Genomic DNA, 26,360 nt, shown 5'->3' with positions numbered 1-26,360 from the left:
GAAAGAGTAGATCAGCATTTAAGCTGGTGAGTTCATACGATTTTAGTGATGTAAGTAAGTTGTAAGAAAGTTGTACTAAGTTGTAAGTAAGTTGTAGAAAAGTTCGCTTGTTCCTCCAGAAAATCCTATATTTCCTGCTTTCATGAAAGATAAGTAAAATGAATCTACAATCCTTTCTATGAGTACTAAATGGATACAAGTTATATAAAACCCAGAGTAAACGAACAATCGGTTGTGTGTATCTGTCCTAAGCCCAATGGTTTTTAGATCCTTGTTTTATATAACCCTGGTGTATTCACTTGGTTTTTAGATCCTTGTTTTATATAACCCTGGTGTATTCACTTGGTACTCATGGAGTTAACTGTAATAGTTCCTTTAATTTGATGTAAACATTCTTTAAGAAAACCCTTATTTCTTTTAGCAAAAATGGTAACCACAGTGGTTCCTTCTATAATCACTTAGTTTATACTAGCTATATATAATCTAATATCGAACAGATAGTTAATTGTGTGAATCTGCCATAATCCCAAAACCAAACAAGGAACAGAAAATGAGGCGGAAAGCACACATCCAACTACCTATCAGGTATTAATTATATATAACCCTGATGTATAAACTAAGGTATTATAGAATTAACCACCTAAGGTCCTTTAAGTTTATACTGGTTTAATAAAATGGATTAAACCCTTTACTGGTAAGTTTCTAGTTTTGTATACCTAATGTTCTATTTAAAAAGTATGTTTTGTACTAGAAAACGGTGCATTGAATTAGTGTCCTATGACCTGGCCCATACCTGGTACCCCTTATGATTACTTGGTGTATACAGAACATATATATAGCTAAGACCGGATAGATAGTAGGCTGGGTGACTCTGCTCTAAGCCCACAACCAAACAAGGAACAGGAAATGAAGCGGAAAGCACACATCCTACTACCTGTATGACCCGATTTATATATATTCCTGATGTATAAACTAAGGAATCATAAAGTTAGCATTATAGGCCCCTCTCTACTGAATGTACTAGACTCGACTGTTCTATTTGTATTTTGAAAAGATGTAAGTTTTTCGTAGTTTATAACTATTTTAAATCGAAAATAGTTTGAATTAACTTTCAGGTGGAACTGTCACAATATGAAAGTAATGGCAAAATGTAAGTACACAGTTGTCTTTTGAATTGACATACTGAAGTACTGATTACCTTTAAAACATATTTGTTTTATTAAGGTCATAATGTGATGAGTAGTACCCATACTACACGCTCTCCCTGCAAGAAATTCTAGGGACCAAACGCGATTTCCACAAACAAATTGCTAGGTCCTGTAAATTCACATTAAAGTTATATGATCATGTATACCTAATTTACTATCACCTTTTGTTTAGAACAATGAGTTAGTGATTATTGGTATAATTAGATCCTGTATTGTTCTTCTGCTATAGCATTTAGTATGTTCTTTTTGTAATAGTGTATAGTATATCTCTCTGTTGTATTGTATCTTCCTCCCTGTTTTTCTTTATAGTATGTTCTCTATGTTATCGTGTATTGTATCTACCTCCCTGTTTCTCTTTATAGTATGTTCTCTATGTTATCGTGTATTGTATCTACCTCTCTGTTTCTCTTTATAGTATGTTCTAGCATCTACTATGAACTGAACCCCTAAACTTTACCTATTATAGTTTACTAGTATGTTACTTGAACTGTTACTGAAAAGAGTCATTTATCTACTAAGTTATGATTGTACTTTAAAAACGGAGTTTTATAAAGTATAAAGTAACATAACTTAAAAAGAGTTTTTGAAATGTTTTGATCACTTATAAAAGACATAAGCAATCTTTATAACAAACATTTACACAATTATCATTGTGTTCAACTTGTATTCCCCACCTTAAAACATTTAAAACAGTTTAAAAGATTGATTATAGGGGTATGAACTCACCTTGTGTGGGTGATTCAATCGAATATGCACGTAAGGATGAGAAGTTCCACGAATGAAGTCCCGAGACACAAACGAGTCCTAAATGACATATACTGGCATATAATGGCATGAATATAGTTTTTAGAAGCAACCATAGGCAAGGAAACACCTTTAGGGACTAGGAAACACTTGGACCAAGTGTTAGAATCACATGTGATTCATATAAGGGGGTGTACGACCACTAAATGGAGTGTGTGGCCATGGGTGTACGACGATGGAGTGTACGGCCGTACACTCATGGTAACAAGTGCACAAAAGTGTCTTTTAATGATAGGGAAGCTTGTGGGAAAATTTCACATCAAGTGTTGAAGCTAGGTTTGCACTTTGGAGGCCCCTTAGGGGTGTTTTGAGGGGTGTACGGCCCCACATGAGTGTACGGCCATACACTCCTCAAGATCTTGATTTTTGGTTGTTTTTAGGGTGTTAATAAAGTGTTCCTAACCAGTACTAAGCATAGGGAAGGAGTACTTACGATTCGGATGTTCAAAAGGGCTCACAATCACCAAGAACAAGTGTGTGTTCTTGGTGTTCTTGGTGAAATGGATGAAGATTTGAAGATCTACCCAAAAGATCATTTGCAATCGATGAAATCAAAGGGTGTTAGTAGGTTAAGAAGAATAACAACAAATCAAAACGGAAGAAGGCTTACATTCTTGAAGATCGGGTGAAAAGCTCGATGATAGTTTGAGAGAGAAATCGATGTTCTTGACTTGGAAAACAGAGGAAATGGCTTAGAAATGAAGGGATATCACCCTTATGGAGGGGGTGTACGGCAGCACACACATGTGTGTACGGCGGTACACTCATGTGTACGGCCGTACACTCATGTGTACGGCCGTACACTCCCTCACATGGAGTGTATGGCTTGATTTCAAGGCGAAGAACATACGAGACTCAATCCTATACTCAATACTTGAATGTACTGAGCTTAGAACCCTTAATCAGACTCTAAACAATGCTAACTGATAGTAGGAACGGGTCTGACACTTGGTTGAATTGAATGGCTGAACTTACGAGGCAAAAATTTTCGGGTTGTCACATCATCCCCCCGTTAGATTGAATTTCGTCCCGAAATTAGCTTTCTTAGCAGTACTACTGGGGTTGTGCTCCTCTGATCGGCAGAATACCCACTCGTAGACCTGGCAACTTTGCCCTACTATTCATGATAGGATTCATACTTGGTCGATCTATCATTACCTCGTGTATACAAGTCGTATATAGTTAGGATCAGTAAGACTGTCAGATGTGCGAATCTGCCCCAGTTCCACAACCAAAAAAGGAATAGGAGATAGGGTGGAAACACACATACTAAATCTACGTAATCATAATCATATACCACCCTCGCGTATACACATAATAGTGATAGGTGGGTTGTATTCGTCCTTAGCCTCTGTGCTTGAACTTGGTCTGCTGGACGAGTGGTATTTCGGGAAGGTCTGCGGATCATACGGCGGCAAGGCTTCGGAGGGGAAAGTACTCTTCGAATGAGTACTTCGGGGTTTAGAATACGAGGGACAAAACTGAGGTCTAGGTTACATTGTCGTTACAAATGACGAAGGTTTCGTGAATTTGACGGTTAAGGCGATAGAAACATATGAACTTAGTATGGTGAGGACCACGCCAACTCATGACGAATGATAGCAACGGACTCTTTACTGAACAAAGTTTGGCCGATTTGAAAGAAACGTTTGTTATACGATGATGTACTCCTAGTGTGCTCGAAAATGTACTCTTTGTAAACGTTCTAGTGCTTTCTGTTTTCCCCTTGATGTTAACACTTCTACGTATCGTACCGCGATGAGCGAGTACATACTGTAAAAGTGATTTGATAACTAGTGTCAATACTTTATAGTACGATCCTCCTCAGTACCACTACGATCGCCTGGAATAAACAAGTTATGAATGATTAAGATGAATTAGACAGTCGACTGAGTAACTCTGCCTCAAATCCACAACCAAACAAGGAACAAGAATTAAGGCGGAATCACTCACTCTAACTCTGCAAAATCTTAGCTATGCACAACCCTGATGTACATACTAAGCCATCATAGCTTCTCTAAACGGATCTTTTAGTTCTCTTGAATACCGTGACGTGTTTCACTAAGTGAGTTATTATAATTACCTTTAGATGTTTTCCCCAAGTTTTAATATTATATATATATATATATATATATATATATATATATATATATATAAATTAATTTTTTTAAAGTAATTACTATTTTGAAAACGTACCGCTGCGCGCTGGCGACTCGGGGGTTGATTCTCCTGCGGTGATCATTAGAATTCGTCCATCCGCTCCTGAGTTCTTTGTTATCGGGCAGTCCCTCTGGTAGTGTCAATTCTCACCACAACCATAGCAGGCTTGGTTTTCTTTAGCTCTGGGGACTTGGGAGATAGGTTGAGCCGGTGCCCTGCAGAAACGAACTGTGTGTCCCTTTCTGTGGCAGTTCAGACACTGCATTTCCCGACATACTCCGGTGTGGTGGTAGTTACAACCATCACACTTCGGGAGAGTTCCAGCATATCGACTGGCAGGTGCTGGAGTAGCAGGTGTTGTGGCGGCGTACATAGTACTCGTTTGTTTCTCCTGCGGGGGTTCCTATGTTGTTCGCTTCTTCTTCTTGTTCCCCGACTTTGCTTTATAGTCCTCTCCCCTCGATGGCTCAGGAACAGGGACTTCCACACCATGGCGGACTCCATGGTCAATGAGTCGCTGGGCCAGGCGTTTGGCATTATCGAATGTGGCTGGGTTACAAGACAACACATCTCCTTGGATTGGGGCCATTAGACCCTATATGTATCTTTCTATCTTCTTCCTCTTCGGGGTAACCATCTCGGGGCATAGTGCTGCTAGGTCGCTAAACCTGTCAGTGTAGGCCACTATGTCTGATCCGACCATAGTGTGCTCCCACAGTTCTTATTCCAACTTTTGAACTTCGCCCATCGGGCAGTATTCTTCTAAAATTAATTCTTTTAGGTTCTCCCAACCTATTGAGTTAGCCACTGATAGGGTCACTGACTTAACATGGCTGTTCCACCATGTTAGGGCTCTGTCAGAGAAGGTGCAGGCAGCAAAATTTACTTTGCTCCCTTCTGGGCACGAACAGATTTCGAAGATCGAATCTGTTTTCTCGAACTATCGCATCAGAGCAATGACTCCACCATTTCCATTAAATGAATTGGGTTTGCAGTGCATGATGACCTTATACGAACACTCCCTTGGGTGTCCGTGAGTATCTCCGGGGTTGGTTAAGTGGGTACCGCTACCAGATCCGAAGGTACCACTTTCGCCGAAGTGAGCCAGAGCAGTTGCCACTGCGGAGGATATTGCTGCTTGGAGAGCAGCAGGATCGAATTGTGGCGTTGGAGTTGGAGTTATCGGAGTAGTCCGTCTGTTTGATCTGCGAGGAGGCATCTTTGCTAAAAGAATACAAAGACGAGATGGAATAAGTCTAAAGCAGTGGATATAAGCCAAAAGTTGAAAGACAAGGTTATCCTAGTTCTAAGTGTATCGGGTCCTGACTTCCACAGGGTTCTGGAAACAATTCATAAAAGAGTCTATACCGAATAAACTTTATGAATTAATAATGGCTATCCTCGAATGAATATCTGTGACCTAAATAACTGGTACCAGTTTCATGTAAAGAAAATAATCCTAACACATAATGTGAGCAGTGTTTCTACTAACTCGTTAAGTTAAACAAGATTATTATTTATTGGTGTGACGCATAAGACGTTTTGGTTACTTCGGCTGATCCTTCCTTGAAAACTTCTCATGAACTTGCTCTTGTTCCTCCTTGACTCTTTTTTTGACTGCTATGAGGAAGTGGTTACATCTATCTACGTTTGTCGTGCGAGAATGGAAGTGCTAAAGAATCTATGAGATTAAGTGAAACATTATGGGGTAATCCTTACAGATTCCTCCTATAAATGCACAATGCATACAAGTTGTATATAATTTAAGATTAAATAGACCTTCGAATAAGTGATCCTACTCCAATACCACAAAGAAACAAGGAACAGGTAGTGAAGCGTAGATCACAAATTCAAAGTCTATAAAATCTCAATTATATAAAACTTTGGGAGTATATATTGCAAGATTATAGACCTATCCGTAAGGGTCTTTTAAGTTATCACATAAGTTATTTATATAGTGCCTAAAATACACCTATATTATTTTAATGTAATGTACTTGGTATATTTTAAACTTTTTATCATGTTATAGTATCATAAAATACTCCCATAGTATTCTAACTCTATGTACTGATCTAGAATTCTCTTGACTAGCGTTAGGTAAGTTTTAAGACTGTTGAAACACCACATCACTCCCAAACACATGTCGGTCACATCTCGAATGAACATCGTTGATCAGGCTATATTGATCCTAGCTATGATTACATAACTGTCCAGGTTTGACCGGAGTGTTCAACGTTTAAATACTTCTATTATGTTCTTCTTGTGATACTTGTTCTCGTATGTATATATGTATAAGCACGTATGTATATTTTTATAAGGTATCGTTATATATTTAAAATATATTATTATCCTGAGCACTTCAGCCCCATTGTATTTATAGTTGTATATCTTTTATCGGTTGATATACTTAGTTCACTATAAAAAATGCTCTGATACCAATCTGTCACACCCCAAAATCGAAACGGCGGAAACGTTCGGGGGTGGAGGATGTCATGTTTAGTATCACAAGTCATGCATCATATTAATCAAAGTAATAAACAACCATTTCATTAGAAAGAAAGTGTTTACAAAGTATGTGGTTCACATAACATAGAATACAAAGTAAATAATAAAAAGACACGAAGCTATTATGCTCCATATTCTGAATCCCAGTGCGCGTACCTGTCTACTGGTCTCCTGAGAATACAAGTTATTTTGAAAGAGTAGATCAGCATTTAAGCTGGTGAGTTCATAAGATTTTACTGATGTAAGTAACTTGTAAGAAAGTTGTAGTAATTTTTAAGTAAGTTGTAGAAAAGTTCGCATGTTTCTCCAGAAAATCCTATATTTCCTGCTTTGATGAAAGATAAGTAAAAATGACTCTACAATCCTTTCTATGAGTACTAAATGGATACAAGTTATATAAAACCCAGAGTAAACGAACAATCGGTTGTGTGTATCTGCCACAAGCCCACAACCAAACAAGGAACATGGAATGAGGCGGAAAGCACACATCCCATTGGTTGTTAGATACTTGTTGTATATAACCCTGGTGTATGCACTTGGTACTCACGAAGTTAACTGTAATAGTTCATTTAATTTGATGTAAACATTATTTAAGAAAACCCTTATTTCTTTTGGTAAAAATGGTAACCACAGTGGTTCCTGCTATAATCACTTAGTTTATACTCCCTATATATAATCTAATATCGAACATATAGTTAATTGTGTGAATCTGCCCTAAGCCCACAACCAAACAAGGAACAGGAAATGAGGCTGAAAGCACACATCCAACCACCTATCAGGTATTAATTATGTATAAACCTGATGTATAAACTAAGGTATTATAGAATTAACACCTAAGGTCCTTTAAGTTCATACTGGTTTAATAAAATGGATTCAACCCTTTACTGGTAAGTTTCTAGTTTTGTATACCTAATGTTCTATTTAAAAAATTATGTTTTGTACTAGAAAACGGTGCATTGAATTAGTGTCCTATGACCTGGCCCATACCTGGTACCCCTTATGATTATTTGGTGTATACGGAACATATATATAGCTAAGATCGGATAGATATTAGGCTGGGTGAATCTGCTCTAAGCCCACAACCAAACAAGGAACAGGAAATGAAGCGGAAAGCACACATCCTACTACCTGTTGGACCCGATTAATATATATTCCTGATGTATAAACTAAGGAATCATAAAGTTAGCATTATAAGCCCCTTTCTACTGATTGTACTAGACTCGACTGTTCTGTTTGTAGTTTGAAAAGATGTAAGTTTTTCCTAGTTTATAACTATTTTAACTCGAAAATAATTTGCATTAACTTTCAAGTGGAACTGTCACAATATGAAAGTAATGGGAAAATGTAAGTACACAGTTGTCTTTTGAATTGACATAATGAAGTACACAGTTGTTTTATTAAGGTCATAATGTGATGAGTAGTACCCATACTATACGCTCTCCCTGCAAGAGATTTTGGGGACCAAACGCGACTTCCGTAAACAAATTGCTAGGCCGTGTAAATTCACATTAAAGTTATATGATCAGGTATACCCAATTTACTATCACCTTTTGTTTAGAACAATGAGTTAGTGATTATTGGTATAATTAGATCCTGTATTGTTCTTCTGCTATAGCATTTAGTATGTTCTTCCTGTTATAGTGTATATTATGTCTCTCTGTTGTATTGTATCTTCCTCTCTGTTTCTCTTTATAGTATGTTCTCTATGTTATCGTGTATTGTATCTACCTCCCAGTTTCTCTTTATAGTATGTTCTCTATGTTATCGTGTATTGTATCTACCTTGCTGTTTCTCTTTATAGTATGTTCTAGCAACTAGTATGAACTGAACCCCTAAACTATACCTATTATAGTTTGCTAGTATGTTACTTGAAATGTTACTGAAAAGATTCATTTATCTACTAAGTTATGATTGTTCTTTAAAAACGGAGTCTTATAAACTATAAAGTAACATAACTTAAAAATAGTTTTTGAAATGTTTTGATCATTTATAAAAGACATAAGCAATCTTTTGAAAGATGTTTATAACAAACATTTACACAATTATCATTGTGTTCAACTTGTATCCCCCTCCCCTTAAAACATTTAAAACAGTTTAAAAGATTGATTATAGGGGTATGACCTCATCTTATGTGGGTGATTCAATCGAATATGTGCATAAGGATGAGAAGTTCCGCGAATGAAGTCCCGAGACACAAACGAGTCCTAAATGACATATAATGGTATATAATGAATGAATATAGTGTTTAGAAGCAACCATATGCAAGGAAACACCTTTTGTGACTAGGAAACACTTGGACCAAGTGTTTGAATCACATGTGATTCATCTAAGGGGAATGTAGGGCCACTAAATGTAGTGTGCGGCCATGGGTGTACGGCCATGGAGTGTACGGCCGCACACTCATGGTAACAAGTGCACAAAAGTGTCTTTTAATGACAAGGAAGCTTGTGGAAAAATTTCTCATCAAGTGTTGAAGCTAGGTTTGCACTTTGGAGGCCCTTAGGGGTGTTTTGAGGGGTGTATGGTCGTACACTCCTTATGATCTTGAGTTTTGGTTGTTTTTTAGGGTGTTAATCAAGTGTTCCTAACCAGTACTAAGCATAGGGAAGGAGTACTTACGATTCGGAGGTTCAAAAAGGGTCACAATCATCAAGAACAAGTGTGTGTTCTTGGTGTTCTTGGTGAAATGGATGAAGATTTCAAGTTCTACCCAAAAGATGATTTGCAATGGATAAAATCAAAGGGTGTTACTAGGTTAAGAAGAATAACAATAAATCAAAACAGAAGAAGGCTTACATTCGTGAAGATAGGGTGAAAAGCTCGATGATAGTTTGAGAGAGAAATCGATGTTCTTGACTTGGAAGCTGAGGAAATGGCTTAGAAATGAAGGGATATCACCCTTGTGGAGGGGGTGTACGGCAACATGGGTGTACGGCCGCACACACATGTGTGTACATCAGTACACTCATGTGTACGGCCGTACACTCCCTCACATGGAGTGTATGGCTTGATTTCAAGGCGAAGAACTTACGCGACTCAATCCTATACTCAATGCTTGAATGTACTGATCTTAGAACCCTTAATCAGACTCTAAACAATGCTAACTGATAGCAGGAACGGGTCTGACACTTGGTTGAGTTGAATGGATGGACTTACGAGGCAAAAATTTTCGGGTTTTCACATTTTGAGAGGATGGAGCTATTTATATCTTGTCTTCTTCTTTTGTATAACTATTTAGTTTCAATATACTATGATGAAACACATGTAAATACATATACTTTTTTAATACATTGGTTGTTTGTACTCTGATTACAATAATGCATGTGTTGTGATACTACAAATGAAGTCCTCCACCCCCGGACGTTTCCGTCATCTGGTTTGGGGGTGTGACAGATTGGTATCAGAGCATTGTTTATAGTGAACTCAGTATATATATTCATAAAAGATATACAAACAATAAATACGTTTGGGGCTAAGAGTTCTGACTAGAAGTATACTTTTTAATAATTTAAGTATTTTTATAAGAAGTATACTAACACTTATGCCTACAAGTACAGTATCACAATCATAAGAACTTAAAAGTATTTGGATTTTGCACATTACAGTCAAACCGGGGCAGTTATGTAATCATATCTGGGATTAATATAGCCTGATGAACTATATTGATTTGAGATATGACCAACATGTGTTTGGGAGTGATAGTGGTGTTGCGACATGTCTAAAATTTACCAGTCATACATATTCAGAAGAATTCTAGAACAAAACGTAAAAGATTAAAATACTATAGGGGTATTTTAGGCACTATATACTAAAAACAAACAGATGAAAACAATAGAACAAGTAAGGGTAGAACTATAAATATTAAGGGTATATTACAATTATATATAATTAAAGTTATATAGACTTAGAATATGTCATATAGCTTCATTTCCAGTTCCTTGTTTGGTTGTGGATTTAGAGCCAGGTCATTTATTGAAAGGTCAATTATACCCAAGTTATATATAATTAGTATACACTTTATAGTTATAGTAAGACCTAGAACAAGTCATACATAATACATTACTTGATAATTGTAGCTCTCTTTCGTAGAAACTTATATCCTTAATCAATCTTTACTAACTATATTCTATATCTTTTATCCCTATTCTTGCTTAGATAACAGTGGCTGGATTTCACTTACCCGGAGACCCTTACTTCCCCGGTCAAGAAAAAGATGCAGAGCCAGATGAAAATCACGAAATTCCCTTAGATGATGGTTTTGCAGAAAATTCTCCTGAAGACAATGATTCTGAATCAGAAGCCTATAATCCACCACCAGTAGCCCAAAATCGTAACCCTCGTCCGACTTTTCAAGGTCCGACGCCTCTATGGGTAGAAAGCTTAGAAACATGGAGTCAAGAGCAAGGTCAAGCCATGCCATACAACGGAGACATAAGCTTCTACAATCTGAACGTAGGAGGCTCAGCAGACAGAGTCCTGCGAATTCTAGTCCGCAGGATTGCTCGAAATGAAATACAAAGTAGGACAGCCATCAACCGAATCATGGAAGTTGCTACCAATGCAGGAGTTAATACAGTCCGCATTCGCCGTCTTAAAGATGCTCGTGACAGAAAAATGAGAGACAATGAAGCCTTACTTCAATAGTTAGTTGTAACTCGAACTGAAGTTATAGAACTTCGAGCACGTCTGACAGTATATGAAAGACATCTGCTTGCTGTAGAGCGTCAACTGGCTGAGTTGAGGTTTCGTCCAAGTGATACCCGTCGCCAGTAGGAGATGTTCTACTCGTTTGCTGTTCACTCTTTTGGTTATAGTTTAAGTCTACAGATAGGTTCTAGCCTTATTTTTCATGTTTTTCAGTAAGACCACGAAAATTTTATTTTCGGTAGGTCTGTATGATGTCGATGTTTTTCCTAGAATTTGGTATATTGTAGACCAGTTTATGTCAAGTTTTCCACACTTTATGTATTCAATATGCCAATTTAATCAACATGCATTTTCATAATCATTGAAAAATAACCATTCAATTTCATGTCCTTTTGTTACAAGTTGTACTTGTTGTAGACTTATATTTCCAATTCATTACAAGATTTATGTTGAACTATATGTGTTAGTTCAGAGATATCAAAATTCATATTCACTCTTGATATCTTACCATCTTTGTATCTTTTAACTTTTATAGAAAAAGATGCCTCCTCGTAGAAATCCAAGACGTGACAATGTTAATGAAGCACCGGCACCACCCCCGCCACCACCTCCTCAGTTCGACCCCGCTACGTTCCAAGTGGCGGTCACGATGGCTGTAGCTGCTGCCATGTCTCATATCAATACTCCTGGTGCTAGTGGGTCGGGAGCTGGTACACATCCTTCTAACCGTGGTGAAAGTCATGGGCACTCGCGAGAGTGCACTTATAAAGATTTTTCCAATGCCAAACCCATGACCTTTAATGGAACTGGAGGAGTTATGGCATTAAGACAGTGGATAGAGAAGACATAATCAATTTTTCAAAATCTGCTCCTGTCCAGAGAGCAGCAAAGTCAAATTCGCTGCTTGTACCTTTTCGGAAAGAGATTTAACATGGTGGAATGGCCATGTAAAGTCACTTACTCCTATAGTGGCTAACTCGATAAGCTGGGAGAAATTCAAAGCCATGCTAATGCGGGAATACTGTCCGAGAGGAGAAGTTCAGAAACTCGAACAGGAAGTCTGGGGTCTCTCAATGGTTGGTTCTGACATATTAACCTATACCAGTAGCTTCTGTGATCTGGCAATTCTTTGTCCAGATATGGTTGCTTTGGAGAGCAAGAATATTGAGAGATATATTTGGGGACTGTTGTCCCAAATTCAGTCAACTGTCTTAGCTTCGAGGCCTGTTACTTTTGACAGTGCCAATGTACTGGCACAATCTCTTATCGACTATGGAGCCCATAAAAACTCAGTGGTTGTTGTACCAGAACAACCAAAGGGAAACAACAACAACAATGACAATAACAACAGCAAGAAGAATGGTAGGAACAAGAGGAAGGGCAAGTTCTCACAGGATTCCTCAAAGAAGCAACAGCTAGTTACAGTCAATGCTGCTACTGTACCTGTTGCTGTTCCTATTAACCCAGTACCAGCCAAGCCTTATGCTGGTAATCTCCCCAAGTGCAATTTTCACCATAATGGAAATTATCGAGAAATACAGTGTCGTAACTGCAACAGAAAAGGGTATACTGCCCGATTCTGTAGAACACCACCCCTACCACTTAACCAAGTACCTGCTGCTAGAGTAGGTCAAGCGTGCTACCAATGTGGTGAAGTGGGACATTTCAAGAAAGGCTGTCCAAAAGCTGGAAATACCGGTGGAGTTGGAAGAATTTTAGCTTTGGGTCATGAAGAAGCGGTGGCAAACCCTGCCGTAGTCACGGCTACGTTCCTTCTCAACAACACTTATGCATGCATTCTATTTGATTGTGGCGCTGAGAAGAGCTTTGTGAGCCATAATTTCAAACACTTACTAAATCAAAACTCCTAACGACTAAAAAAACATTCACAGTCGAAATGGCTAACGGGAAATCCGAGTCCATCAACGATATATACATAGGATTTACTCTTAACTTGAATAACTTTTCGTTCCCAATAGACCTTATGTCGGTCTCTATCAAAAGTTTCGACGTCATAATAGATGTGGATTGGTTGTGTCCTAACCATGCTGACATCATATGCTATGAAAGAGCCATTCTTCTGAACTTGCCAACTAACGAAACTCTTGTTATTTACGGTGACAAACCCGGAACGAACCTCCAGATCATTTCTTGCATTATGGCACAGAAGTACCTTCGCAAAGAGTACTGTGCTTTCCTAGCTCACGTGGTAGACAAAAAGTAAGAAGTAAAAGACATAACGAGCATTCCTAAAGTCTGCCACTTTCCCGACGTTTTTCCCGATGATCTTCCAGGAGTGCCTCCTGAACGACAAGTCGAGTTCAGAATCGACTTAATTCCAGGGGCTACTCCTTTACCCAAATCCCCCTATCGTCTTGCACCTTCTGAAATGCAGGAATTATCCAGCCAGCTTAACGAACTCCTTAGCAAAGGTTTCATAAGACCAAGCTTCTCACCCTGGGGAGCACCAGTCTTGTTCATGAAGAAGAAGGATGGATCATTCCGTATGTGCATAGACTACCGCGAGCTAAATAAACTTACCATTAAGAATCGATACCCTCTGCCCCCCACATTGGCGATGTGTTCGACCAACTTCAAGGTGCGAGCTACTTCTCCAAAATAGACCTAAGATCCGGGTATCACCAGTTACGGATTTTGGAGGATGATATTCCCAAAACCACGTTCAGAACTCGTTATGGTCATTATGACTTCATAGTGATGCCATTCGAATTGACGAATGCACCTGTTGTGTTCATAGATCTAATGAACAGAGTGTGTCGTCCATTTCTGGACAAATTCGTCATAGTTTTCATTGACGACATCCTTATCTACTCAAGAAGTGAAGAGGAACATGGCCAACATCTTCGCCAAGTTTTGCAAACTCTTAGAACAGAGAAACTCTATGCGAAGTTTTCAAAGTGTGAATTTTGGATCAGGAAGGTTGAATTCTTAGGTCACGTGGTCAGTTCAGAAGGGATACACGTTGACCCTTCTAAAAGAAAGGCAATTGAAAACTGGTCAGCACCCAAAACACCTACAGAAATTCGTCAATTCTTAGGTCTGGCTGGCTATTATCGCAGGTTTATCCAGAATTTCTCTCGAATGGCTAAGCCTCTTACCACCCTGACGCAAAAGGGTGTAACTTTTAGCTGGGGAGAAAAACAAGAAACAATGTTCCAAACGCTGAAATGAGCTTTGTGTAGTGCACCAATCTTGTCTCTTCCTGAAGGGACAGAGGATTTCGTAGTGTACTGTGATGCTTCTAATCAAGGGCTTGGATGTGTTCTTATGCAGAGAGGAAAGGTTATATCATATTCCTCAAGACAACTAAAGACACATGAAGTCAACTATACAGCACATGACCTTGAACTAGGAGCAGTGGTATTTCCTCTGAAGATCTGGAGACATTACTTATATGGAACGAAATACACAGTATTCACAGACCATAAAAGTCTCCAACATATCTTCAATTAGAAAGAGTTGAACATGAGACAACGACGATGGGTGAAGCTACTGAACGACTAAAATTGTGAGATTCGTTATCACCCTGGTAAAGCTAACGTAGTAGCTGACGCCCTTAGTAGAAAAGAATACTCGGGACGCTGAGTAAATTCGTTGACAATGACAATCCATTCACATTTGTCCACACAGATTAGAGAGGCTCAACTTCAGGCCTTAAAACCTGAAAACATGGCTGGTGAAGCCTTGAGAGGAATAGATAAAAACTTCAAAGTCAGGGATAATGGAGTCTATTGTTTCATAAACCGGATCTGGACACCAAAGTTCGGTGGTTACAGAGACGTGGTTATGAATGAAGCACACAAAACCCGATACTTCATTCATTCAGGTTCAGACAAGATATATTTGGACCTGAAGAAACTATACTGATGGCCTAACATGAAGGCCGAAATTCCTACCTTTGTGGGAAAGTGCCTTACTTGTGCCAAAGTCAAGGTAGAATCCTAGAAACCTTCAGATTTATTGCAACAACCTAAAATCCCTGAATGGAAGTGGGAGAGGATTACAATGGATTTCATAACCAAGTTACCCAAGACATCGGGTGGTTATGATACTATTTGGGTAATCGTCGATAGATTAACCAAATCCGCACATTTCTTACCAATCAAAGAGACCGACATGATGGAGAAGCTAACAAGAACTTATCTCAAGGACATCGTTAGACTGCATGGTGTGCCAATATCTATTATTTCTGACCGAGATAGTAGATTCACTTCTCATTTCTGGCAATCTTTACAAAAATCTTTGGGAACTAGGCTGGACATGAGTACAGCCTACCATCCACAAACTGACGGACAAAGTGAGAGGACGATTCAAACTTTAGAAGATATGTTGCGAGCTTGCGTGATAGACTTTGGTAAGGCATGGGATACTCATTTACCCCTTGTCGAATTCTCTTACAACAATAGTTATCACACTAGCATAAATGATGCTCCTTTCGAAGATCTCTATGGCCGCAAGTGCAGATCACCTCTGTGCTGGGCTGAAGTGGGTGACACGCAGCTGGCTAGAAGTCAAGTCCCTGACAGTACTCTCTCTGGTCCGGAAATCATTCGCGAAACCACGGAGAAAATCGTACAAATCCGGGAGCGACTTTAATCTTCTAGAGATAGACAGAAAAGCTATGCTGACAAAAGAAGAAAACCTTTGGAGTTCCAGGTTGGTGACCGCGTCATGTTGAAGGTCTCACCCTAGAAGGGCATGATACGCTTTGGAAAGCGTGACAAGTTGAATCCAAGGTACATAGGACCATTCGAGATTCTTGCTAGAATCGGTCCAGTAGCTTACAAACTCCGACTACCTCAAGAACTAAGTAACATACATCCTGTTTTCCACGTCTCGAACTTGAAAAAGTGTCTGTCCGACGAGACTCTTGTTATCCTACTCGACGAAATCGAGATCGACGAGAGCCTCAACTTCGTGGAAGAACCAGTAGAAATCATGGACCGAGAGGTCAAGCAAACAAAGCAAAGTCGTATTCCTATAGTGAAGGTTCGCTGGAATGCCAAGCGGGGACCTGAATTAACTTGGGAGTACGAGGATCAAATGAAACTGAAATATCCTCATCTTTTCGCTTAGTTATTTGTAATTGCTTAATTGCTTACAACTTTAATTTTGGGACAAAATTCTCTCTAATGGGGGATAATGTAACATCCCAGTATTCTCTGTTCGTAAAGTCAACTTTAGTCAACCAAAGTCAAACAAAGGTCAACTAAAGTCCTTTTTATTGTTTGGGTTTTTATTTAGGTTATGATAATAACCTTTATTTGTTAAAATCCTTAAATTATCTAAAACTGAATTTGGAAGGAAAGGGCTTAAAAACCGAGAAAATTTGCATCCCTTTCTCTCACTTTCGGACCGGAATGACTTCGGGACGCAAAGAGTTTACGGCCGTACACTCCTCGGACCGTAAACCCTCGCATCCGTACACGAGGCCGTAAACGGCTTCGGCCGTATACTCTTCGGATCTTATCTTCTCAGAAGCCGAACCTTATCGAATTGGAACTAGTTCATGGTCGTACACTCTAGCCGACCTCGGACCGTAAACGAGGTTCGCGGCCGTAAACCCTCGGACCGTGAACCCTCGCACATATATATATAGATTTTCTTCATTTTTCCTTCGGTTATCACATCTTCCAGCCAAGAACTCTCAAACTCTCTCAAGTATCATCCACCAAGAACATGATATCTCATCAAGAACAAACCAAGATCATCCTTGTTCATCTTATTCAAGTGATTAAACACTATTTCATCACATAATCTAACATGTATCAATTCTTGATCTTGTTATCACTTCAAGAAGACCCTTCCATCTTCAATTATTAGACTAAAATCCATTGATTTTACTAGTTTTCACGAAGAACACGTGAAGAACACGAAGAACAAGCACCTCAAAACCTTTGAATCTTCTTAGAATCTGGTCTAGAATCATCAAGTGTTCTTCATCCTTTAAGAACATCTGGTCGTAAACTCCTGGCCGTAAATTCATATCAATCTCCAATCTAGCTTCAAACACTTCAATTTGTAAGTTATACTTACAAATTAGTCCGATTTCTAATCATTACTATGATTATTTTAGCTAATTGGATGCATATATGTTATACAAATAACTATATAGGACTTGTTTTGTTGCGGGATTTCACTTGTGGAACTAAACATCCTATACCAAATCATCATTTGAATCACCCTCCAAAAGGTGAGTTCATGCCCCCGTATTTTCATAGTTTTTACTATTTTAAGGGGGGGGGGGGGGGGGGGGCGGGGGAATACAAGTCTAACACAAAGATTTTGTGTTATAAACAAATGGTTTCAAATATCTTATGAAAATGGATTTCATTATCAAAAATTCAAATGGTTTTTCAATGATTGTTTCAGAATGACGTCAAGTCATCAAAATATGTTGAGCAAAGGGTTGCATTCATGAATACTCAATATCAATACAGAAAGTACATATAAATTATAATAGGTATAATTTATGATTCATAGAACATCAATTCACGATTCAAGTATACTAAAGTACATTGTTTTTACAAGAACAAAGGTTTGATTCAAAACTAATCAAGAGTATACATCTTTCAGATACATGTTAAACATACTAATTCAAGAACATACAGTCAGTCATTTATTTCAGAATGATTGGGTTTTTTATAACTATTATACATGAAACGTTTATATGCTTTTATGAGTCAAATAGTACAGGTTTTTTAATTCGTTTAAGCAATATAGTAAAGTCCTGACATTATAACCAGAATCTCCAGCCGCGGATCGAAACAATGTGTGTATAGATCTATTTTGGGACTGACAACCCCACACTCGGACTGCTAGCTACAATCAGGCATACACGCCTATTAGTGACAAATTGTTATCAACATGTTTTCAGTGCATTCATAGCGTTGGGTTGGGCCATCTAGTCAGTATGGTTATAATAACTCATATAAAAGATATTAACAGTATGTTAGTGTATAATTAACTAAACTTAAGTACATTTACAAAGTACTAGTTTACAATATTACAGTATACTTTACAATAACAGTTGATGAAATCAGACATACTCTCATATATAAGTTTACAAAAGGATTACAAATACAGAACACTGGTTTACAAATACAACAATTTTATGTAACAAAAACTACTTTTCATGTACAGCAGAAAATATAGGATTTTCTGGAACAGTTTACATATTCAAGAAACAGAAACATTCTTTCAAACATAAATACTTATGCACTCACTCAACTTCATGTTGATAATCTCTTTTCAAATTACTTCTATTCTCAGGGAACCAGTAGACAGGTACACCCCGAGCTTTTGAGAGGATGGAGCTATTTATGTTTTGTCTTCTTCTTTTGTATAACTATTTACTTTCAGTATACTATGATGAAACACATGTAAATACTTATACTTTTTAAATACAGTGGTTGTTTGTACTCTGATTACTATAATGCATGTGTTGTTATACTACAAAAGAAGTCCTCCACCCCCAAACGTTTCCGCCGTCTGGTTTGGGGGTGTGACATTATGTGTGTTGAAATGTTGTTATTTCATGCTAATACTCCTTAAACTTGAGATTTCACAAAGTCTCAATTTGTTGGAACAAAGTTATCTTGGTGTAAGTTTCACATATTTTGGTATCATGTAGAAAATGAAACGAGATACTAAGTGGAAATGGTTATTTGAAATGTGTGTTAAAAGTCACAAATAATGTCAAAGAAATGTTAAGGCATTTGGGGTTATCAAAGCTTGAAAAATGGTAAATATGATTGTTTACACTCAAATATGGTAAATTTTGGTTATGTAAACTTTTATCACTAACACTTGTAAAATTGTGGAAGCATAATAAATTTCATGGTTTTATGTAATTTTTTTGTAAATTGTGACACAAGCAAATAGAATAAAAATCATTTCATATATCTTAAACCTATGAGTTAGGTCCTTTTGAGACAAACTCAAAAGGTGTCATGTGACAATGCAAAGAATCCTCCAAAGGAATCTTGTATCTTGACCTCTTTCTAGATATTGTTAATTCATGCAAGAGAATTTAAAACTTTTAACTTTCATATCTATCTATTTCTATAGATTTTACGATCCAAGAATGTATTTTTTCATTCCTAAGTCTTTCATTTTACTATTTCTTTCCAAGTAAAGGTGAAAATGACCTTGCATTGTCCGAATTTTATTTCGAATGATTATGTATGTTTCATTCATATGAGATTAGGAATATCATTGTCGGCTCACTAGTTGTTAGTAAACGCATACATCCTTTTCATTTTGATATAAAAGCGTACCTTGTATCTTTATATTAAAATGACTATTACAACATTGAATTGTTTGCTTTATATCCACAAGTCGATCTTAAGCCTTAAACATTTGGTTAGGATAACATGGAATAAGAAAACCTCCAGGCTAAGTTATATAGATATCTTCTAGTACATGTGTACTAATTCTTAAAATCTATTTTCTATATCTCATATTAAGAATATGAAGTTATAGTAAATAATAACTTTGTTGATCGAATCATAGCTACTTGTGAAAATGTTTGATCATAGTCAATTTCATGGATATAATAAAGACCATAGTCAATGACACAACTATGCTTAAATCCTTTTATAACAAGCCTTGATAAATGTGTGTGATATCCATGTATATATTCTTTCAAAAACAATCTCTTACTCCTTCTAGCCTTGCTATAGATAGGAAGACTAATAAATCTGATACTTGATTATTACGCATGGATTACATCTCAATGTTCATGACTCTAAGTCATTCATCAAATTCAACATTTTATATGGCATCATGGTAGTTGATGGATTTCCTAGAAACCTTCAAGAAGAACTCATCAATGAGAGATTCCACAATTCTCAAGTCAAATATAATTTCTACCATTAATACGAACAATTTTTGTTTGTGAATAGCTATTATTCAATTTCAACAATTCCTTCTTGAAATTAGTGCCATCAATTGCTACATTTGGCTATGGTTCTTGAGCTGCTTCAAGTTCCATTTGCCTCCTACTTTCTTTGTCACTAGAAGCTTTCTTTCTTTTGAATTGACATTCAGAAGAATAATTGAACTTATTCTTTGTGGGTTTGTATTAATAATATAAATGCCCTTTTAGAATATTATACAAATATGTAATTTCATTGTGTTTGTATTCAAGAAAGGTAATTTATATCGATTGGAAAGTAAACATTATCCGGTAAGGGCCTTCTTGGATTTCTTGTGCTTAAATGTGTCCAGTCCATAAAAAATGGACATCTTAGATCAAACAAAATGACTCATTTTAGCCTTGCATTATTCCATTGTTTGAACAAGTTTAAAATGAATATCACTGTATTTATTGGAATATTGCTTAACCTATTACATCATAAGATACATTTCCAAATTGTTCAAGACTTCCTGGAAGTCAGGAATAACTATTCCTAGTATGATATTAGAAGCATCTTTAGTATCACATTGATGCCTTTACTAGGTATCATGTTCAGGGCTATTGATCAAAGCAGGTTGTTTAGGACTAGGACGTCTAAGTGTATACAATTTCACATCTCTCACCAGATTGTCTCTCAAGACATGAACCCATTCATTGAAGTTGTATCTATTGAATGTTATTGTTTTATCAAGTCATTTAATGAAACTCACTATTCATTGTTATGAGATTGGATTATATATATACAAAATTTTAACAAAATTCCTTTTGTATTTTCAATATTTAATATTTAATAATTAATACGCTTTTAGTTTCCAAAAACATTAATTATCAAAGTCTAGGATCCAAGTTGCAAAACAAATAAATGGTTAGGTACCCTTATCCCATCCATTTGAATTCAACCCCGGTAGATATCAATTATCAATTATATATTACTATATACAATTCCTAGATTTATGGGATCACTAATAAAAAAATTAGACATGTTTGATCCCATCTATGCCTTAGAACTCTCTTGTTTATGTTACCTTTATCACAAAAGATTTTCGATCAAATTATCTAATTTGAAAAACTTGTGTAATCGGCCTATACCTTGGTTATGGAAATCGTGAAGACACCCCTGCCATCAAAAGATAACACTAAGCGGTTAGGTGACCTTTCTCCCACTAGTGCATACAAGCGATGTGCGAGTGCTCTTCAAAAAAGTGTGCATAGATTTGAGGTTTGTAAGGAGTCTTTGATGTTTTTAGAATTCTAGTTTAAAAAACATATTATATCATGTTTATTGCATGCATCCAATAAACCATGGTCTACTTTAAAGATCTTATTTTATGCAAAAAAAATCACATTTTAACAATGTTCCCTTATAAAACCCAGTTTATAAAATTGACGCGATTAAATTTTAATAGCTAGTATTAAGTCGATGTTTGAGCGTTTTAGAACATTTGAAAACCTTTTAATAAAACTTCCTTTTATAAATTAGCGTTTGGAGTTTGACAATTTTACAAATCTCTATTTCAAATTTACACAATTTTAATCCCGAAATTTAATCGGTTACTAGTTTTAACGATAAAGCTTGTTTTATTATTAAAGATATTTTTACCATTATATGCTAAAAGGTATATTTCATTAAAACCAAACTTCTTTGTGAGTTTTATTTATGTTAAAATATTATTATTCATTTGAAAAACTAGTTTATCAACCATAACATAATAATAATAACATAAACATAAAAACAATACAACAATGCATAACAATTATAACATATGTGCATAAACAAATCCGTAAACTAGTAATATTTTTGTGAGTTATCACAAAAATATTAAGTCCATTCCTAAAGGGACAAAAAGAACCTTCGTCTTGTGTAATCTTCATGGTCTCCCAGTTGCATCTATACTTTGTAGCAAGTTTATAAAAATCATTTTTAATGTTTAAGAAACTTTAATAAAATCTAGTTTATAAACTTTTGATCCGAAAATGCCCACCATCTTCAGTCTTGTTACATTTTTATATAACTAAACTATTTCTAAAACTAATATATTAATTACAAAAATTAACAAATGAAAACTATCTAATTAATTATTACATACCATATGAATAAATATATAATTACAACTCTTTTAAATAAATCAACACATTTAGCAACACAAAGGTTCATGGCTAGTTTATGTACATCATACACATTTATATATATATTCAAGATTATATAAAACTCTTTCTTTTTCTAAGACAACTTCTGTGACAAAAAAGATGCATGTAAACTTTTAGTCAAAAAAAAACAATTATAAACATTTTAAAGTTGTCATTGAAACTATGTATGGATTTTTCTTGCAAAGAGAAAACTCTATATGTTTTCCAAAAACAATGATTTCATCAACTTAACAAATAATCTAAATAATCTTGAAAAAATGGCTCTGATATCAATTGTTGGGTTTTTATTTAAAAATTATTTGAAAAATATAAACAATGCAATGGAAGACTTAAGATTTGAACAAATTAAAACTAGTTTTAGTCCCACCGAAAGATCATTTTGCAATAGTTAGAAAGAATAAAACAACCATAGAAAAGAAAGCATAATGACCTTTGAAGACTTTGATCCTCATGAGAGGTTGGAAGTTGACGAAGGTGACATTAAGCTCTAAATTAAGAGCTCTCTAGAAGTGTCCACCAAGCAAGAGTATAACTATCAAAACATGCTAGTATACACTTGTATTAGTTGTTCATAAGCCTTAGACATATATACGAAATATATGTTCTAAGGTGAAACCGATTATGGAATATAAATCTAGCACCAATTTGAAATAGAATGGAGAAGAAAGATAGCTTGTAAAGCTCAAAATTTGGCAACCCCATGGAGCCCTTCATGCTCATGGTTTTTCCTGCAAAAGAAGAGAGAAAAAATTGCTTGCAATGACTAGTAACAAATCTCTTATGTTTTTTCCTTTAATGCCTCAACCCATATAGACAAAAGGTGAAAGGAGACACAAAAGTTATTGCACGGGACAACCCTCTTAAAAGCATGGTGTACACCTTTAAAAAATACAGAAGAGAACCATGCTTGGTCTCTTTCAATTTACAAGAAAGGCAAGACACAAAGAAGATAAAAGTTGTCTCATGGCTAGTTGTTACATATCTGTCATCTTTATATAAAAGGCAATATTATATATAAAGAAATCCCAACATATATATATATATATATATATATATATATATATATATATATATATATATATATAGACATACACACACACATATATATATACATATATAGACACACACACACACACACACATATATATATATATATATATATATATATATATATATATATATATATATATATATATATAACTAGTCACATATAAATATCTTATTATGTATAAAACTACCTTTTATATAAATTCTAACTAGTATCTTAAGATATAAAAATGGCTTATAAATAATCATACTTTATGATATGTTTCATAAGTTGTTCCTTCTCCAATAAATATTATTTCCATAAATAATAAATTCTCAATTAGTAAAAATATTATTTCCATGAAATAATAGATTTTCAATTACATAAAACTGTTGATATATTTATTAATAATCAAATATAATCAATTGAAGTTAACATTCTATAAGGTGTGACTCTATATGATCTTATATTATTAGCAATATCATTCTACAATGACTCTTGGGTATACTATATCTTTCACTACAAATGTTATCTGATGTTGCAAAAATTGTGCGTTTAAGGTCACTCGTGATGAACTCAAATACATTTTGCAAGGATCGTAGCATCCAAGCATGAGAATCCATGTTTGAAAGTGATATTGGATCAAGTTCAAGTTACAAGTTGGTTGAAGTAATTATCTATGGTAGGTAGGTATATGCGGATATTTTTACCGAAGTGTATGCCATAAAACTTACTAGTTCTTTTAACAAGTTTAAATGATAAATAATGGTGTACCTGGGCCAGAACTATAAAAAATATTGACCTTGTTCATCACCTGAATATATTTAAGCCCTACATTCCCGATTAAAAATGATATATCAATTACACTGCAGTACATATTAGGAAAAAACTACGAATAAACATATCCAAGAAAACATGAAAGGTAAAAATACATGTAATAAGCAAAACACTTGAAGTAGAAGCCGACAACTCATTTTATCTTGATCTTGTAAAAAACCAAATTGAAGGATTAACGTAGTCTTGCTTCAAGGGCCTATAAAATAACGTCATATTCACAGAAAGAAACAAACTCATTCTTTTAAAAAAGATCAAGAGTTTCAATACTTAATACATGTAATCCTCATTTCACTTAAGAAACAGAGAGCAATACAAGGGGAACCCCTAGTATATGTCATTTTGTTTCCTGTTTACATTCATAGATTGGATGAGAAGAGTAACCAACAAGACCTTAACGATAATCGGAAAAGGGGCATAACATCTTGGCGCCATCTAGAATATTCTAATTCTAACTATTATCGCATCGCAACAAATAGACCCGAATACAATGTAATATCAAGAAATTAAGAAGTACGTTTGGAGAAATAAAATATCGAAAAGAATGAATGAAACCTGTGAAACCATAAAACCCTCCTAACTCGACAACACATCTCAACCACTACTTATTCAAATGATAAGTCAATAACTATACCTGACATAGGAGGGATAGTAAAACAAGTTATTAACAACAATTGTAACCAATTGATAAAACAAAATGTAGTAATAGAACAACGAAGGAAAACCCATCAATATGAGAATGTTTCACACCCCTGGCCGAGGTGGCGAAACATGTCAGGCTGTCAGACTATGTTTATGGATCACACGTAAACTGAATATATAGCACAAGTACAACAATAAACAAAATAACAATTGTATTCCATCTTGATGTTTGAACACAAGGTTCTTACAGATAATTATACATGAATTGCCTTAACAAATAGGCCAATAATACAACATCTAGAAAACTAGGTCGCCTATAATCCATTCCATCTTGAATGTTTATTTAGTGACTCCGTGAGAATACATGTAGTTTTGAGAGTCAACACAAGGTTGGTGAGAGTTACATGTTTTCTACTATCAGCAGTGATACTTTTAAAAAGTCTAAACATTATTTTCATTGGTAAATCCATATGACTCTTTGAACAACCGTTTTAAACCAAAAGATGTCTTTACATAAGTAAATCCATACTTAAAATTGCATTTGTAATGGGTCTTTGAATAACCATTGAAAACTAAAAGATGTCTTTGAATAACCATTTTAAACTAAAAGATGTATTTACATAAGTAAATCCATACTTAAAACTGTATTTGTAGCTAAGCCCATGGTTTGTAGTAAGAGAGAGATTCTAGTTAATGTTTATAGAGAGACCTATAACCGAGCTATGTGACTGAATGTACCCCTACAACACTTCATTGTACATTGTGGTAATGATAATATACATTTATCACCCGTTTTGATTGATCAGTCGAGGTTTTAGTTAGCAACCACATGTGGGGATGTCAACCTTGTATAGATCTATACCTATGTACCTCGCTCTGAAGATTAACGATTATAGTAGTGTAGGTATACTAAGTGTTTAAACTTAGCTAATGAATATAGTATCACCAAAAATCCCTGAAATAAGATATGTGAATAGATCTTAGCCCTAACTTATAAATTGATAAGTTACTAGGCTTAATGAATTATATAGAATTTATAAAACCATGTATAATTGGTATTTATGTATAGTATCAGGTACTCGTTTTTATAATGAGGTATGTCTCAAGAAATGTTCATGTAATAAACGTTACAAATAAAAATTCATGGTATTAGTTTGAATCCTTGAAATATTACAATGTTTATGGCGTGCTTCTTATGACCTACAATGTCACATAAAATCATATATTTTTGTATCATGTAGAATTTGTTGTGTGGACCAGTTTTTTCATGATAAAATAACTATAATATATATGGAAAGTTTATACTAGTTTATTTGTAACAATACGTTACATTTTAAAATAACATTTTTATAAACTAGTCGTGTTGGATTTTGACATAAAACAATAATTTGTTTAGATCAACAAACTTATATAGGCATATGTATCACCTCCCCCCCCCCCTCCC

Source organism: Lactuca virosa, chromosome 5, assembly GCF_052849685.1.
Source record: "Lactuca virosa cultivar CGN04683 chromosome 5, Lactuca_virosa_CGN04683_v6, whole genome shotgun sequence".
Taxonomy (NCBI): domain Eukaryota; kingdom Viridiplantae; phylum Streptophyta; class Magnoliopsida; order Asterales; family Asteraceae; genus Lactuca; species Lactuca virosa.
The sequence above is the reverse complement of the archived record's forward strand: the minus strand, read 5'-3'. Positions refer to the sequence as shown.